Source organism: Pantherophis guttatus, chromosome 1 (assembly GCF_059756535.1).
Source record: "Pantherophis guttatus breed Tessera chromosome 1, ASM5975653v1, whole genome shotgun sequence".
In the NCBI taxonomy this organism is placed as follows: domain Eukaryota; kingdom Metazoa; phylum Chordata; class Lepidosauria; order Squamata; family Colubridae; genus Pantherophis; species Pantherophis guttatus.
The window spans coordinates 108684833-108697588 of NC_142063.1; the positions used below are offsets into that span (position 1 = coordinate 108684833).

Here is a 12756-nt window from a genome sequence, read left to right on the forward strand (position 1 = left end):
TTTGCTTGTACAAAGCCAGCTGGGAAGCTTACAAATGATGATCACATGACTGAGGAACAGTGCAACTGCCATAAATACATGCCAATTGCCAAGCATGCAAATTTTGACCATGTAACTATGGGGATGATGTAATGGTTATAAGTGTGAAAAACCAGCCGTAAGTCACTTTTTTCAGTTCTAACTTCAAATGATCAAAAACAAATGGTTGTAAGTCAAGTACTACCTTTTGTTAGAAACAACAAAAAGATGCCAGAAGGTGGCAAAGACAAACCGTTTGTGTTTTGCTACTGAGAAAATGTGTGTCATACAGTGGACAAGAATCTAGTTTACCTCAAAGAAGCCTTTATCTTTATATTGGAAGTCATGTGCTTGACAAGGCATTGCGATAAATTCCCATCCCACTCATAAAAGTTAATAATAAATGAAACAAATTTAAATGCCACAGTGTTTTCTAGCTGTGTATAAAAGCAACTTTCCTCTAGATCAGTTATTTTTTGACAAAAATTTTGATGACAGAACTACTTTTTAATGGCTTAGTGACAAACTATGATTGGTCAACTGAAAAATGTTGAATACTTTTCCATTGTGCATTCAGTATACTGCTAGTAACACTTAAAACGATTTAGCTTTTTTTCTATGCTGTATTTATGATTTAGAATGAAACTAAAATAATCTGACTTTAGCAGCATTGACGTTTTGGAGAAGCAGACTACTATCAACTAGGCCACTATTAATTTTATTTCCCAACCAGGATTCTACCTTGACTTGCCATTACTTAAAGAATATTATATTGTCTTTAAACATTTTACATGTGAGCTTTTGTGAGTCTCTACACAGCACATAAACAGAAAGACAAAGGAGGACAATCCCATTTTTTTCTCACACCTCCACATATCACAGATGTTTTTCAGTGCAGCAATATCAGCAACAGCAAGTCAAGACAACTGTGTAAGATACAGATTAGTAAACTAATACTTTCTAAGCTGTAAACATGTGGCACTGAAAATACAAAATACTTTCTGGCAAATGCAATTCATGGGAAAATGTGTATATTTATATCATACTCAATTCTAGAACGGTAATTAGTCACTGTGGATAAATAAGTGTATGTAAAGTGCAAATGGCTGGGTGGAAACACAAAATCTAAAATGACTTCTTTAAAAACATACCAGCCATCAACCTACAACAGTGGCCTCCAACCTTTTGGGCACCAGGGACCAATTCCATGGAGAGGGGTTTTTCTGCAGACCAGAGGGGATGTGGTGTTGTGTGCTGCCTGCATCCCATGGATAGGGCTTCACTGGTTTGCGTTGCCCAGTTTCTGGCATGCCGCGGACTAGGGGGTTGGGGACCCCTGCCTTACAAGTGCATAATAGTTTCAAAGACATAGTTGAGCACAGATAATAGCAAACCTGCACAACAGAGTAGAATTCCATCAAGTAAAAGGGTTTTGATATGTGAAATGCAAAGCTGGTTTTATTGATATTTCTCATGGGATAGCCACACATTTTTCATCCAACTTGGAAGAAAAATTGCCAGGATAGCAATGAAGAAACTGTATATTGTACTATCAATAAAGCTTCTAACATTCTGATTCTGATCTCTTCAGGCCTTATATTACCCTCCTTTAATATCATTTCATTTCATGAACAGAGTAACTTTCAATATTTAACTTTATGGTGAATTACACAGTTTCATGATATTTTTAAAAGGTCTTAAAAGAACTTTTGTTAGTAACATAGAATAATATTTGAATATGAAATCAGACTTTTTGTCCACATTCAGCACATAATGATTCTTCAACAATATTGTTGAACAACACTTAAACATTTGCCATTTCATCTATTTAATTGTGTTCTGCCTGGAAAAATCAGATCAATTAAATGGCATTAAATTGAGAAAAATGAAAATGTTTTCTTTAAATAAAGAAAAGCAGGATAACTGCATTAGAAAATGAAAAACCAAGACTGTCAAATTGTTCAGGCAGTGATTAACATCATCTAAACTAAGGCTTCCCAAACCTTTTCCTTCATTATTCAGTACTGCTTATCAGAAAGTCCTTTATACCACTTATCAGAGAGTCTTTATTTCAATGTCCCTCTTGTGATTGGGTAAGGGGTTTGTGTGCCATTAACCAAAGAAAAACCACTTTTACCCAATTTGGCAATTTATGCAGGTTTGGAAAGCAGTGATCTAAACAATATCCACCTAAATCAATGTAAGAATTTTTCATAGGCCATCAAGATTTATGATACTTCAGTTATTGTGAACAAAAATCACTTCTTTTTAACAAGCATAAGCAATCATTGCCTAACACAAAATACCTTTGATGTGGAGCTGTACCATCTCTAGTCTGCCTAGCATTAACTCAGTTCGGAGCAAAAGGCTCAATGCAACCAATATATAAAAAGTTAATACAGGTAGTCGTTGGGTTAGGACAACAATTGGAACCAGCACTCCTGTTGCTTAGCAATGCTGTCGTAAAGTGCAATGTCCCATGACTGCTTAGCAGCAGCAATCCTGGAAGTCCCAATTTCCATCATAATTCCAGGACCTTGAAGGTTGTTAAGGAGAAGAGATGGGAATCTCAGCCAAGAGCTGTGGTGGTGCAGTGGTTAGAGCGCAGTACTGCAGGTTACTTCTGCTGACTGCCAAATTACCAGCAGTTTGGCAGTTTGAATCTCACCGGGCTCAAGGTTGACTCAGCCTTCCAGCCTTCCAAGGTCGGTAAAATGAGGACTCGGATTGTTGGGGGCAATATGTTGACTCTGTAAACCGCTCAGAAAGGGCTGTAAAGCACTGTGAAGTGATATATAAGTCTAAGTGCTATTGCTATTACAAGGAACATAGAGAGTGCAAGGGGTACTGCAGGATGTGCGTACTGTGGGCAGGTGCTATGGAATGCTATGGTGGGGTGCTACATAGTGTAGGGGGCCATGAGTATTATGGAGCATGTGGGGCCATGAGTACTACGGAGCAGGGGCCAGAAGCAGGGGCCACAGGTGGGTGCCACAGGTGAGCCATCGGGGGCTACTGAGAGAGCAGGGGCAGGGTGGGTGCTATGGAGTATGAGGTGGCACAACTCAGAGTGCAAGCAGGCAGGGGATGTTACAAAGTATAAGATCCCAAGGATTGTGTACCTTGTAGCAGAGCTAAAACTGAAATTTGGCATCCTTTCCAAGGTATATAAATTCAAATATAAATAAATAAATAAACTGTACAAAAGTTCTGGGACAGTTTTCTGTATGTTTGTACTAAGTATGTTTTATACTGCCACCCATTGGCGTGCATGATCTTGGAGTGTTAAGATTCTACACTGAATGGCTGTTACATTTTTGGGATAAATCATATTACTGTGATATTGAACGATATCTAACATCCCTTTTACTCTTATTTTTTGATCAAGCTTCACAGTTTTGATCTAATCAGGATGGATTTCTGGTCAATTTTCCTCTTAAAGATGAACTAAACTAAATAATGCTACAGTAGTTTATGTGCAATGTATTTTTATAAAAGCTACACAATCTTAGCTGATTATTAGGAAGTCCAAAGGCTGTAGAACAGATTGAGAAGTTGAAGAAGCATCCCAGAAGGTGGTAGCAACAAAACCTTGTCCACATTATTGCCAAGTAAATTACGTGGGCATGTGCTACATAGTCAAAAGAAATTGAAGCTTGACAGAAAGGAATCTTTATCTTTATGGTAATATTTTCAATAACATCAGCAGTGCTGATATAATTATCCTGAATCAGTGCAAGCATCTTATAACCACTAACATCATCATTTAGAAAATGTAGAAAACTAATCTCCATCATCACTGGGTTAATTTTTATACTGTTTGTCTTACTTCCTAATTAAACTTACTTCCTTCTACTATCTTTTCTCCTTTGGATGTCTTATTTCTTTTATACTTCATCCCCGTATCACCCTGAGCATCTGCATTAGAGTGATTATAGTTCGCAGCATATGGTGCTCTCTCTATTTTGCTTTTTTGAGTTTCTCAGTTTGACATCAGTAACTGGGCTCACATATTGCATTAAATTATGCCGTATTATCATGCTTTATTATTTAGCACTATATATGAACATCAATTTACACATTCAATAAAGCAATAACTAAAATGTAAACTTAGCAAGATGTTAAGTAACGCATGTAATGTCTACAAGTGATGTCCTCTTCTAAATAACTTTACAGATACATTTTTCCCACATAGCCAATCAGACTGCATACGGCTTTTTTCTGTATCCTTTCTATCTTAGCAATCAAAACAATTTCCAATTCAATCCTTAGGGATAACTCTTTTTGCACCAGGTATTTCCCATTGTCTACTGATATTCTATCTAATCATCAAAACTATTAAATCACAACTTAATTTTTTCCCCATTTTTATACAAGACCACCATAAGAGCAGGGGTATCAAACTGGATTTCATTGAGGGCCACATCAGGGTTGTGTTTGACCTTGGGGCCAGGGTGGGTATGGCCAGTTGGCATCACTCGTGTTGGGGTTGTCTGTAGATGCCCAAGCACTCTGCCAGCGAAAATGAGCTCCCGAGCTCCGTTTTTGACTGTAATGGCCTCCTGCAACCCTCTGCCAGTGAAAACGGAGCTCGGGAGGGATGCATGTGGCCCTCCCAAGCTTCGTTTTTGCTGACAGAGGCACTGTGGGCTGGTCCTTCGCTGTTTCCAGGGCAGCCCACGGGCCAGATCTAAGCACCCCTCGGGCTGGATCCAGCCCCCAGGCCTTGAGTTTAACACCCCTGTATAAGAGGCTTGCAGTCATCAGTAAATATATCTTTTCTCTAAACAAGGAAGTTAAAACTGTCCTTTTCAACAACAAATGATGTTTTAAAGGGAATTATGTCTGAAAGAGTTTGATGCAAAGCAAAATCAATAGTTTATCCTGGAAGTTTATCCTGGCTTTCAATCTTTAATTTAGCAACTAGTATTTGATTTCCAGGACAGAGCTAGATTTCTCCTTTAATACCAACATTTGCAAACTTTGTGCCAGGCAAATAAGTCATCATGGCATCTGACTGCTCTTCCATTACAAGCTGAAGTGTATCAGCCTTTAATAGGCAACACCCAGTACTATCACCCCATTTCCAGAGGCAGAGTTCTGGTAAATAAATTGTCTGTTTATTCCCCAAAGATCAATCTTCAAGATTATTTTTAAGAAGAGAGAAATTATTTTGAAGATTGACCTTCTTCCCCCACCCCACCCCCAAAAAAGCATCCTTTATTAAGACAACAGAGGAGCTATCACTCTGGGAAAAGATCTTTACTGTCACTCTGTGACACAAACATATACACAAAAACACTGACTATTTTATCTTATTTTTCAATTCCAGCTTGGTGTCATTTGTAAGTTTGAGGAAGAAATATTCTATTTTCTGCAGTGTTTTTTTTAATTATACAATAGTTGTCTGGAGATAGAATCCTGTGGTAAATCATATCTTTCCAGGTTCGTAAGAAAACACTGAAAATACCTTTTGGACATGTCTGTCAACCGCTAGCTGACATTTAAACAGCTTTTTGACAAAAATGTGGTGGAAAGTCACATTTAAAAAAACGTGCTGCAATAAACTTTCCCAGCCTGAGGATTTCTAGACTTGTGGATTCTGAATCCCCAAATTATGTAACCAGCATGGCTATTGCTAAATATTTTCATGTCTCATGTACACATAGATTGGAGAAGATGGGAAGACATTTTCATAGTCTTATCTACAAAATTATTGTTTGAAGCAAGAGAAAAGATTAAGCTAGCAAATATAGCTTTTTAGAAATACTGGGTGTTTTTTTTTTGTAATTGCAGCATTCTAAATGCTTACATTTGAAATTGACAATCAATGCATTCAGCTAAGATATATTGCAGTTTGTTAGATACTGGCTTTGGGTCCTTTGTTACCAAATGCCTAATGATAAGCTTAACATTAATTTATGTTCAAAAGATATACGGGTTGAGGTCACATATTACACTAAGCTACTCGTTTTACTTGTTTATTAAATAAATCACAACTGGGTACACACAGCACATAAGCCAATGCTAAATACTCTGAACCTCACTATGATTTATAAATCCGACTGTCAGGATAATCCTCACAACACGTAAATGAAGTGGGTCATTTTCAATTAAAATCAAGTCAAACCAAATTCATCCTCTCCTGGGGTTGTCATTTGTATAGATTTTCACAAGAATTGCAAATTTTGCACAATTTAAATTTTCTGCAGGGGCAGATAACTCTAAATATGACTGTCTAAACTCAAAATCTGATGCAAATTGCCCTTTTTCCCTCACTTGCTGTGAGAAAGCCCTGCTCTATGCTTGTGATCCACATGCAGTGGAATCCTGGGAAAAAAGATTATGTATGATTCACTGCATGTAAATAACAAGCATAGAACAGGGCTTTCTCACAGCAAGTAGGAAATGAAAAAATGTATGAGAACAATCAATATTTCTGGATGGAATTTCAATCCATTAGCAGCAGCACAGTCATTCACAAAATACGATATGTCAGTTGATATACTGGACTAACAATTTGAAAAGTGTAAGACAACTATTTGGTCAGATAAGAAAATTGGTCAACGATCAGAGAAGTTTAAAAAAATCCAGTCAAGTAAATTTAAAGAACTCATTCACTTATTTTGTAATGAATGGGCATGTGCTTTTCTAATCTTTCCAAACCATACTCCTAATCAACAAAATTAGCTGTCTCTTTATCTGCTTTAAGATGCATAATTAGCCATTATACAGGATCTGATATTTAAATGAAAATTAAAATGAAAATTAAATGTAAATTATGTGTGTAAAATATTTATCCTGTCTTTTTTCAGATGGCAAATACTCCTTCCTCCTCCTACTTTCCCCACAATAACAACAACCCTGTGAGGTGGGTTGGACTGAGACAGAGTGACTGGCCCAAAATTACCCAGCTGGTTTTGTATGCCTAAAATGGGACTGGAATTCAGTCCTCTAGTTTCTAAGCTAGCGCTTAACCATTACACCAAACAGGCCAGCACCTTCACCACACATTAGCATAAAGCAGTTTATGACATCATACAAAGTGTCATAAAACATTTCCTGTGCTGTTTGTACTAAACCATTCAACATGGGTTATATTCAAGGCAGACACATCTCTGAATATATCCCAACTTTTCCAATGAAGACAGTACATTAGAAATTGGGTCATTGTTGAAGGCACTGAGGAATCTAGTAAGTAAGTATCTCTGAAAGGATGACCCAATGGTCAGAGGTTCCTACTTAAATAGTAAGGAGTTAGTGATAAGCCATCTGATCATGCTGTAAAAGCAAAAAGCAGTCTGATATTACTTGATAAAATTAACTTCTTTACCAACCAATTATCTTTGGTTACCAAGATAACCAAAACGTTATCTTTAAAGAAGAAAACAAAACCTAACTCCTCCAGCTTATTTTTGCTTATAAAACATATTTTAATTACTTTTGTTTACAGCAACAAACCACTGGCAGCTTAGAGTATGATTCAAACAGAACATGGCCTACAACCTAGTCACATCCCTTTGCACTACAGTATCTTATCTTCAAACCCAAAAATGAATCACAGAATTTTATTTGTATTTAATATCCACTGCTACATCTTGCACTAAGTCTTTCACTGACCAAAAATATTCCTTAGCAACAGTAACATTGCTTCTGCCAGGCTGATTATAATTAGAATCCAGTAAATCTGAGCAATTCAGACTAATCCTGATAATGTTCATTATTAGTTTAACTTTTCTTTAAAAGAGGACGATCAACTTGAATAAGATTACAATTAATGTCAGTAACAGGAATTTGGAAACAAGAGTTTAGAGGATTTCAGTCCTCAGGCACATGATTCAATAGTGTTACCTAATATGGAATATCACTATAGAAAACAGGCAAATATAGGCAAATCCTAAGTGAACAGCCAGATCCGCATAACATACAGCAAAATGACTTAGGCCTCCAATACTTAGGATAGTTTTCTGACATGGAAAATCTTGAAAGAAGATACACACAGTAATTTCTAAAATGCAGCATATATCCTACAAAAGGATAGGGTTCAGTGCCACATTAGGAAAAGTGCAGGCAAATCAACTCCCATCTGAAATGACAGATACTACAGAATTGCCAGCACCTAAAAGATACATTCTTTGCATTGACAGGCAATTTTTCATGTCTACAAATCAGAGCAAGTAGAAAGCAACTGGCACTTCTGCACTGGTTGCAAAGAGATTCAGTTAAAGAGATGCTAAGAACTGTATAAAGTCACATAATAAAAAGCTTATTTTCTTCACCTCCTTAACTTTAGATGGAGCCATGGGAAGACTGAAATCATGTTGCCAGGGTGAGAGCAAATATATTAGCACCATGAAAGCTAAGTCTGCTGCACTGCTGGTGCCACCTGGGCCCACTCATTTCATCATTTACCAATCACTTGCTGAGTACTGAAAGGTAACAATAAAATATTTCTAATTTAGAGCAATTTGAGCAGAAACAAACAAGTACCATAATTGTATCTCTAAAACCTGGCACTTTCAAAAACAGGGGGTAAAAAAAAACGCTACTATCAGTATAACTATTTTACTTGGGGAAAAAGTACATAGGATTGTAATTTTAGACCCTGGTGCTATGCATGTTTGTTTTTATTAAAACTATAATTTCAATTCACATGCTTCTACATACTAGATTACAATAGCTGTTGATACATGCTCTTAAGCCTTAGGGATAGGGTGGGCCAATATCTAAATGGAAGAGTTCAAGGAAGAGGCCACATGCTGACAAATCAAGGGTAACAAGGTATGTACAATGTGTGTTTGTGTTTGAACAATTTGAACCTCATCTGGTTGTGTATGGGCACTAGAGGTTAAAATTTTCATTGCTACACTCAACCTTTAATTCCAATAATTTACTTTCAATAATTTACTTTTTCCCCCCTCAAGGTTTTGATTCAGAGAGAAAACCTCACACTATTGCCAAATAATGCAAGAGGAACTCCAGATAACCCGATGTCATATGTTGCTATAATCATCTAAAATACTAACAAACAATAATGACAGAAAAGTGACTCTGCCCTCCAAAAATATTCGCTAAAATTACCAGGATCTGCAACTCTGACAAGGGGGAGAGGAGGGAGGGGGGGGAGAGAGAATGAAGCAGGAAGAACAGGCTAAGCCACTCATAGAGGACTTAGGAGAGAGGCAGATTGCCAAGCGGCCCCACCCTCCCTCAGAAAGGGACGACAAAATAATAATAACAATAAAAATTAAAAAGCATTAATTTGTCAACTAGCTGAACCCTAACTTGTGGAAGGGCAAGCCTATCCCGGAAGTCAGGTCTGTTAACAGCAGTGAGTCCGACCCTATATTCAAAGACATGGGAAGGAGAAAGGTTATCAGGCTAAGACGATGCGAGTCCAAATTCTACTTGGCGGATCCCTTGAGAAGACCTTGGAGATAAAGCGCAGTCCCATCCTATCCTACTCAGATGGAAGTCCGCACTGACTTCCAGGGATTTTACTCACAGGTGCGTGTTCCGGATTACAAGCCCAGGAGTTTGGGACTGCAAAAGTAAGGACAAAAAAAATAAATAAAAATGCAGACCTGGCGAAATAGGAAGGGGGGAAAACGAGACTTCGGAATCTATTTGTCCGGTGCACTTCAGGTCCTTACCTGGACGAATCAATCCTTCAGCAAAGCAGATTCTCTTCCTCGCGCGGCTTCTTTCCTCCTCCTCCTCCTCCTCCTCCTCGCTCTCTCGGAACGGCCACTCTCCTCCACTGCGCAAGGTCACAGGCTCCGCTCTACTAGGCGAGAGATACTTCGCGTTTCTTTCCTGCTGCTTCTCCGCCGAGGGAGCCCCCGCCAGTTGCAAGTTCGTTGCGCGCCTCCTTCAAGGCGGAGTAGCGGCTGGGCAGCGGAGCGATCGGCTTTTCCTTCCCTGCCCCGCAACCTGCAGCCTCTCCTCGCCTCGCCACAACCGGTCCGGGGAACAAGAGTTCTTCTCTTCGTCTGGTCGGTGAGGCCCCGCCTTCCGTCCCGGACTAAGCTCCGCCCCGAATGCTGCTCTCCGCCAGCAGGTATGGGCAGAGCTACAATGGAACAGGGAAGCCAGAAGGACAGCCCGGCGGACCAACCACCGTTTGCTTCCACTGCCCTACCGGCCGGGACCTGGGCGAAGTTTGGAGGGGAACAAAAGCTTTTTTTAAAAAAAAAATGTTTATGGAACTTGTTAAAGGCGCTCGGTTTAAGCCCATCTCTTTACCTGCCTGTTTTCTTAACCGTCGTAAAAAGCATGGCTTTCAGGACCCGCTTCCTTTCATGGGCCAATTACACGGTTCTAATAGGAGCATTTAAAACACAAGTTAGGACAACTCCACAAGCTCATGTCTAGCTAGAATTCCTGGCACAATTCAGCCAAATCCCAAGAGGGTGCCTTTCAAATTGTTTGAGAATCCAGCAAGGCAAGGCAATAATAACCTCCCCCAGACTTTTAACCAATAATATTGCCGTTTCTCTTTTCACACAGCATTTACAGTACAAAAAGGTACTTGCCTGTATAACCTTGTTAGTCCCATGCAGGGATTTGAGTTGCTTGGCAAATATAACATATGGGAGATCAAGGGTGACATTTCACACAAGAATGCAGGCTATAATGTTGGTGGCATCTCTGTTTTTGAGGTTGCAAAATGATTTCCATGATTCTAAATTTTAGCTGTTAGATCCTTAGTGACAAAATGATTGGCTGGTTCACATATTGCTTACGTGTGGTTACTGAATCATGGTTTATTAATTGATTCAATCTCCTAGTTTGTATGATCCAGTGAAGTATTAATTATGCAGGCTGGATTAATGTAATGTGCTAAACTCGAATATGGCTAGTTATGGCTCAGTATGCCATAAAAATGAGTGATAATTGGATTTTCTGTGAAGTGCCATTTTGGACACCATCTTTTCCAGCTAAAAAGTTTAGCTTTTCCAGTCAAAGCTAAACTTTTTGCAACCCTTTAAGGGACCCTCCTCCCCCCACATACTCTCAATTTCCAATTGTCCCACTGGCTTCTGTTTAAATCTTCTTTGATTCTAAAATCTGTGCCTCCTTCAAATCATTGTCCAACTCAATATGAAAAAAATCCAGCAGCTCTGAAATGCAATCCTCTCCAGTATATTTTCACTATGCTTGATCAACTGCATGCTAAAATGGCCTTCAGAAGGTGTTCCTATTGAAGTTCTTGGCACAAAGATGATGCCATTGTGTGTTTTGGGTGAAGGAAGTGGCCCTGACTCAGAACGGACGTTGTGCTCCTGAACGTCCATTTTCGGGGCGCTGCGACTCCAATCCATGGATGGTAGTATCTCCTAGTTGCTGGGCAGAACTGAGTGCTAATCACTTCCCTTAGTTAGGCCACTCCCACGTCCACCAATCAGCATCAGTCTTTCCTCACGAAGGCGCAGGAACAAGGTCAACAATGAAAACCACAACAAAGCAAAATATACAATAACAGAACAGGAAGCCGAATGGGTGGGTATGGATTGGAGTCGCAGCGCCCCGAAAATGGACGTTCAGGAGCACAACGTCCGTTTTCCATTGCGCTGCTCCTCCAATCCATGGATGGGATGTACCCAAGTTCAGTTGCCCCGGGGGGGAGGCTGACTGGAATTTTCTGTCTGGGACGTGGCCACTTGTTGTAGGACTCTACGGCCAAAGGATGCATCCGACGAGGCGTATTGATCAATTTTATAATGTCGGATAAAGGATGACTCAGACGCCCAAGAAGCAGCTCTACAGATGTCAGACACCGATGCATTGGTAGACCAAGCCGCTGATGCAGCCGCACTTCGAGTTGAATGAGCGTAAATCTTTGATGGTCGAGGACGTGTTCTTGCATCGTAGGCCGTCGTGATGCAAGCCCTAATCCACCTGGCAATAGTATTAGATGACACCTTCCTCCCCATCGAGGATGGAGTGAAAGACACAAGCAAGGATTCCGACTGTCGAAAGGACTCAGTACGTTTGATGTAACGCCGGAGGGCACGTCTAACGTCCAAGGTGTGCCATAAAGATTCCGACTGATGGCGAGGATTCGGGCAAAAATTAGGCAGGACTAATTCTTGAGCGCGGTGAAATCTTGAGTTTATCTTTGGTAAGAAAGATGGGTCCAAACGCAGAACCACTCTATCGCTATGAAAAATACAAAGATCCTTGCGAACAGACAAGGCAGAGAGTTCAGAAACACGTCTGGCTGATGTAATAGCCAGTAGAAAGGTGACCTTAAGCGTCAGAAATTTCAGAGACACTGAGGCTAGGGGTTCGAAGGGCGAAGTGGTAAGCGCTTGGAGTACTAAGGGGAGATCCCAAGATGGGTATCTGTGTATTACAGGCGGAGAGATGTTGGAGGCTCCATGTAAAAAACTCTTGATCCTAGGATTGTGAGAGAGAGCCCGGTGTTTCTCGCATGAGATGACGGTGGATAAGGCTGCCACTTGTCGACGAAGAGTGGCGGGAGCTAACCCCTTAGCTAATCCCTCATGTAGAAAAGCTAGTACATCTGGGATATCCGCCGATGTTGGGTCCACGTGATGGGACAAACACCAGGACGAAAAAGCACGCCAAGAGGCTTCATAAATTCTAGTGGTAGAGGGCCGTCTGGCCGCTTGAATCACCCTAATCACATCTGATGATAATCTGTCCTTTTGTAGCTGGAGCCGCTCAAGCGCCAGGCGGCCAATCGGAGCCAACCTGGATCGGGGTGGAAGA

At 40.2% G+C, this 12756-nt stretch overlaps 1 protein-coding gene and 1 long non-coding RNA gene across 7 annotated transcripts in view; one reads left to right on the forward strand and one right to left on the reverse strand.

Annotated features, from left to right (window-relative positions):
* RASSF7 (Ras association domain family member 7) overlaps positions 1 to 12756 on the reverse strand; it is a 109281-nt gene that overhangs the window by 54150 nt on the left and 42375 nt on the right. For 2 of the 6 annotated variants that reach the window (XM_060687754.2, XM_060687753.2), the window contains exon 3: positions 9672 to 10169. The exons of the other annotated variants lie outside the window; for them this stretch is intronic. The gene's annotated coding sequence lies outside the window, so the exon portion shown is untranslated. The remainder of the gene's footprint in view (positions 1 to 9671; positions 10170 to 12756) is intronic. 6 annotated transcript variants of the gene reach the window in all.
* On the forward strand, positions 7109 to 10254 carry LOC117665182 (uncharacterized). The gene is made up of 3 exons (XR_004591270.2): positions 7109 to 7216; positions 8312 to 8454; positions 8943 to 10254. It is a non-coding gene; the product is annotated as an uncharacterized LOC117665182 (long non-coding RNA).